The sequence below is a fragment of the Galeopterus variegatus genome, unplaced genomic scaffold (genome assembly GCF_000696425.1).
Source record: "Galeopterus variegatus unplaced genomic scaffold, G_variegatus-3.0.2 Scaffold10856, whole genome shotgun sequence".
Taxonomy (NCBI): Eukaryota; Metazoa; Chordata; class Mammalia; order Dermoptera; family Cynocephalidae; genus Galeopterus; species Galeopterus variegatus.
Window position 1 is genome coordinate 17,197 of NW_007736967.1, and position 6,088 is coordinate 23,284.

The window sequence follows — 6,088 nt, forward strand, 5'->3', positions numbered from 1 at the left end:
GCCTTTGGATGAGGGAAGTTTTGCTACCAAGGCCTTTGAATGTCCCACTCAGAGCACTCTTATTCTATTCACCCCTGGCCACCCATCACTGGCCCTCTGTCTCCACACAGTAAATCTCCATGGTGGTGGACTACTACAGCCATGCCAGGCTGCCCGGACACCTCTGCACATGACCCACTTCTTCCTAGTCCTATGAGCACCTCCTCAGGAAACACCTCTTAAATCTGCCCAGATCCCTGTATCCTACACTTCCATTACTCCAGTGAGAGCATCCCAGCCATGCCCAGGTGCTTGTAGGCCCCAAGTGGTTATTCACCTTTGTCACAGAGCAGAGAAGACATTCAGGGGCCACATGGTCATCAGGAAGGGAAAGCAATGACTAAGGTCCTGAGATAACGAAAGTAGCTAGGAAACACCATTTGTGGCCCAGAGTTACTTGGAGGAGGAAGCCCCTGGGAAATGACAGGCAGCTAGAAACTTGTCCTGGGCTGAGCACAGCATGGAAATTGCAGGCTCAGTGTCGAGCACACCCTGCCACCCCTCTAGACCCTGGTCATCCTGCCGACCAGGCTTTCCCCAACAAAGAAGTTGCTGCCTTTTCCCAGGCTCAAGGAAGCTGCAGAGTGGTAGCATCAGCCTCCAGCTTTCCTCAGACCTAGGAGATCAGGGGTCCAGTAAGAGCTTGAACTTGGGGTGCTAAATGAGCCGATGGAGCACTGGCCTCCAAGCTCCATTTTTAGAAAAATGTTAGCAAAATGATTATGTTTAGAAAATACATTCTATCTTATATTTATGTTGTTTGAGGTTATATGGACAGGTTTAATAGTTTAATGTATGCTCTTTGAATTAAATTTTTAAATGTGTATAGTAACCCAGTGAAAGTAAGTGAATGAAGAATTAAAGAAAAAGGGCAGAAAAAAGTATATATATGGTCATGTTCTTCCTTTAACATTTTCAGCAAATGGAATAAGTTTTAGACATCTGTATTGCCTTCTGTTTATTTATTTTTTCATGGGTATAGGAGCATGCTTTTTATTTTAACTCACCTTTCTGTTGATTAAAATTTCCCTTTGGATGTAATGACAGTAAATGGAAATAAAATATTCCAAAAAGTTAGAAAAAATGATTGTCTTCTCTTTACTTTTTTAACCATTTCTTGGAAATTATTGATCCTGAGTTTTAAGTAAAAAATTTATAGCATGCATAACTTTATTAAACTCTGTCAACTGGTGTAATTTTTATTAGAATTGAGGTAGAGGTTCTGTATTTTATTGGGCCCATTAAGTTTATGTAAGTTTCCTTGTAGAAATTAATCGTCAGATGACAGTTTAAACAAAATCTCTAGTTCATATTCTGACAGCAGCATTGAGAAATCACTACTCATTTTACACTAATTCTTAACTTTATGAGCTATTAAAGTTGATATTTCAATTCACCACACACTCTGAGGTCNATGTGGTTGTGAGTTAAATACATCCCCAACCACGGCCCCTGAACAAGCGGAGGGCCCTGCATTCATGAGGGCTCCACTGTGCTGCTCCCCCATACGTACACCTGCTAATAAATCCTCCTTTCTTACTGAAGGAAAGAAAAAAAAAAAGCAGAAGAGAAGTAAGGGGTGTTTATGGAAGGAAAGGCAGGTGTGTGTGGTCATTCGACACTTTACCCTGGTCTCGGAGTGATTGAAGGGTGAGGAAACATCATGACTCTGACATGGGCCCCACGTCTTCCCCTCCAGAGTCTCGAGTCAGGTTCTGCAGGGGAAGGGTGTCAACATGAGCCAGAGTTATCCAGGGACGCCCATTTGTTTACTTTTACAGCTATCCCAGGAGATGGAAGAATTCCACGTCTGTCTTCAGAGAGGTGTCCTTCAGCAGAAATAGGCACAGCAGAACAGCCTTTGCTTGGCAGAGAAAGGTAAGTAAGTAATCCAATTCTTACCCTGCTTTGAAGGTATACGATAGGGTAGGTTGGCCATTTCTCTCTTATCTCCTCAGATGTCACATGCAAAATCCTTAAGATGAGTGAGAATCCATGGTCACACATTCCGTTTCCTCAAAGTGTCTGTCAAAGTACCCACAGCGACAAAATGATGAAAGACAAAGGGGTCTGCAGAGTCACCACCCCATGGGTGACAGGTGGAGAGAATAAAATTTCTGCTTGAGCAGGAGAAGCATTTGAGGGACCCCCTATCAGTGCCAGAAGGAAGCAGGGGCACTACCCGTCCCTGCCCGGCCCCCTGGCTAGTCCCTCCCTGGCCTTCTCACCAACTCATCTCCAAAGGACAAAGGGACTCAAGACCCTCATCAAGTTCCCACCTGAGCTGTTTTGTCACCAAGGCCTTTGGATGAGAGAAGTTTTGCTACCAAGGCCTTTGAATGTCCCACTCAGAGCACTCTTTTTCTATTCACCCCTGGCCACCCATCACTGGCCCTCTGTCTCCGCACATTAACTCTCCATGGTGGTGGACTACTACAGCCATGCCAGGCTGCCCGGACACCTCTGCACATGACCCACTTCTTCCTGGTTCTATGAGCACCTCCTCAGGGAACAGCTCTTAAATCCGCCCAAATCCCTGTATCCTACACTTCCATTACTCCAGTGAGAGCATCCCAGCCATGCCCAGGTGCTTGTGGGCCCCAAGTGGTTATTCACCTTTGCCACAGAGCAGAGAAGACATTCAGGGGCCACATGGTCATCAGGAAGGGAAAGCAATTACTAAGGTCCTGAGATAACGAAAGTAGCTAGGAAACACCACTTGTGGCCCAGAGTTACTTCGAGCAGGAAGCCCCTGGCAAATGACAGGCAGCTAGAAACTTGTCCTGGACTGAGCACAGCATGGGAACTGCAGGCTCAGTGTCGAACACACCCTGCCACCCCTCTAGACCCTGGTCACCCTGCAGACCAGGCTTTCCCCCAACAAAGAAGTTGCTGCCTTTTCCCAGGCTCAAGGAAGCTGCAGAGTGGTAGCATCAGCCTCCAGCTTTCCTCAGACCTAGGAGATCAAGGGTCCAGTAAGAGCCTGAACCTGGGGTGCTAAATGAGCCGATGGAGCACTGGCCTCCAAGCTCCATTTTTAGAAAAAATTTAGCAAAATGATTATGTTTAGAAAATACATTTTATTTTATATTTATGTTGTTTGAGGTTAACTTCGTATAGCATACATTATAGGAAGTTATACGAATAGAACACTTGTGTAGGTGGGTTAAATGTGTATAGTAACCCAGTGAAAGTAAGTGAATGAAGAATTAAAGAAAAAGGGCAGAAAAAAGCATATATATGGTCATGTTCTTCCTTTAACATTTTCAGCAAATGTAATAAGTTTTAGACAGCTGCATTGCCTTCTGTTTATTTATTTTTTCATGGGTATAGGAGAATGCTTTTTATTTTAACTCACCTTTCTGTTGATTAAAATTTCCCTTTGGATGTAATGACAGTAAATGGAAATACGAAAAGGAATAAAATATTCCATAAAGTTACAAAAATGATTGTCTTCTCTTTACTTTTTTAACCATTTTCTGGAAATTAGTTATTGATCCTGAGTTTTAAGTAAAAAATTTATAGCATGCGTTGCTTTATTAAACCCTGTCAACTGGTGTAATTTTTATTAGAATTGAGGTAGAGGTTCTGTATTTTATTGGGCCCATTAAGTTTATTTCAGTTTCCTTGTAGAAATTAATTATCAGATGACAGTTCAAACAAAATCTCTAGTTCATATTCTGACAGCAGCATTGAGAAATCACTACTCATTTTACATTAATTCTTAACTTTATGAGCTATTAAAGTTGATATTTCAATTCACCACACACTCTGAGGTCTCAATCTCCTCGTGAAAGTTAAATGGAAAAAAAGTTTTATAAATCAGCAAAAGAGCCTAGTGTTTGCTATATCTTTCCTATAATTTTAATAATTTTTATAACTTTTTATTTTAAATTTAGTTCTTTATAACTATAAGTACATACTCTAAGTCATTCCTCTGTACATTAAAATGCCTGACTTCATCCAGTGCTCAAGGTGAATTTTAGGCAAAGAGAAAAAAACACAAGGCTGGGCACAGAGCTCAAGCATTCCATGAAACATTTAGCAATAAATACAATGATTGTGAAAGTTGGGATTTTTTTTTCTATTAATATATTGTAGGGTTGCTCTTATGTGTTGTGAACTTCATAGTTCTCTGTTCATTCACTTTAACCTTTAGTGACTTTTAACAAGTGGACCAAGAGCTCACCGTTCCTTTACCTCAGCCACGGCCCCCAATGTCAGCAACCAGCCCAGTGACAACCAGTGAGTCACCCACCACCAGAAGCGCCCTGGGCTTCTGATCTGGGGCAGTAGGGGGCCAATGGCTTCAGCCACCCCTCCTGACATCTGCATCCAGCCCAGCAATGACCAAGCTGCTGTTGGAGGCCCCCTGGTCTCCCCTACCAGAATAAGGGGGTGCCACAGGACTCAACCATGTCCCCCTCCTTCCTCCACCTCCCACCCTGTTTGTTCCACTTCTCCCCTCTCACCCTCCCCACCAACTGCTCTGTAACAATATCTTAGAATGTAAAAAACAATAATATTAGTAAGTAAATAAATAAATAAGTGGGCCAAGAGTTCCTTTACCTTTACCTTTGTAGAAAGTAAGCAAATTTATATTTTTAAAAATTATTCTTTATTTTTTCACATTAAAAATATTTTCTCTGACATTTAAGTCATACATTTGTCCAACAGTGTGTCCTAACCAGTTGTCTTACAAGGTATGTAGGCTAGGAAAAGATGTTTAATTGTGCCTTTAAATGTTAGAAATTTGGATATAGGTATTTGGCCTGTATTTTAATTCATACGTTTCTCACTCCATAACCTTTCACAAAGTGGATTTAAAACCTCATCATCAATATTTTCTAACTTCCTGACAGTTGGAATTAAAGTGTCAGTGTGTGTGGTTGTGTGTGTTTGTGTGTGCACAAGTCTTCCCTAGGCTGTAGGTCACTCCAAGTGTCTGCTTTTTACAGGCCATTTAGCTTTGTCCAAGCACACTTGGATTTGACCTTGATCATTAGAGTAGTTTGTACTTTAGGCTCCCATTTGGACATCAAGTTGACCCTGCCTTCATTTTGAACATCTCTGCAGGAGGGGGAGCCACAAACACACATCTGTCCACTCAAGAGTCACCAGCAGTAGTGCTGACAACCCCTGTAAAAGTAGAAACAAGAGAAACAAATCCCTAAGCTCCTCATCTACCTAGCATCTAGGAACATCTCTGGGGTCTCTGACCATTTCTATGATGTCTAAGCAAATTTCGTCCTCATAGTCTGCCTATGGAAGCTGATGACGCTTCAAATTCTTTATCATTACCAGGGCCAGGAAAGCCTCTCCCAGGTCTCTGGCCTGAAACAACTACCCTTCTTGGTACAGAGAATTGGCTTCCACATCTGCTTCCCTTTACTCTTGGCATCTGTCTCAGACACAGTATCTGATCTGATCCAGCTACTAGGGTTGCTTATGTTTGCCATCTGCATGGAAGATGTTGTTTAGCATCCTAAAGGATTTTCTTTTTCTATTATTATTTTTATTTTATTTTAATATGCATATTATAATTGTACATACTTGTGGAGTACAATCTGAGATTTCGATACATATTTATGCTGTATAATAATTGGGTCAGGGTAGTTAATGTATTGATCAACTCATGCATTTATCATTTTTTTGTGGTGAAAACATTCAAAAGCCTCTCCTCTAGCTATTATGCAATATGCAAAACTTAACTGTTAACCGTAGTCACCCTACCTAAAGGATTTTCAAAGTTGAGAAGATAATAAGACCTGGAGAAAAAAAATCATTGTATCTGTAAACCTGAAAGAAGCCTTTGGATATGATACACAACTGACTCTCTGGTCATTCAGAGGATGTTTTCCTCAAATTCTCTTTGACTAGACAAATAATTTTTACTCCAAAATTAGGGATCTCCCCTGTCACCATGTACCACTGAAGTGGATCAAGTAACCAAAAATTTGGGAAAGTTTTGGAAACATGAGTAAATATGGTGTGAAGGATTTTTTCTGAGTGTATTGAGGTGGCAGGGAAATAAAAACCTCAGGATATT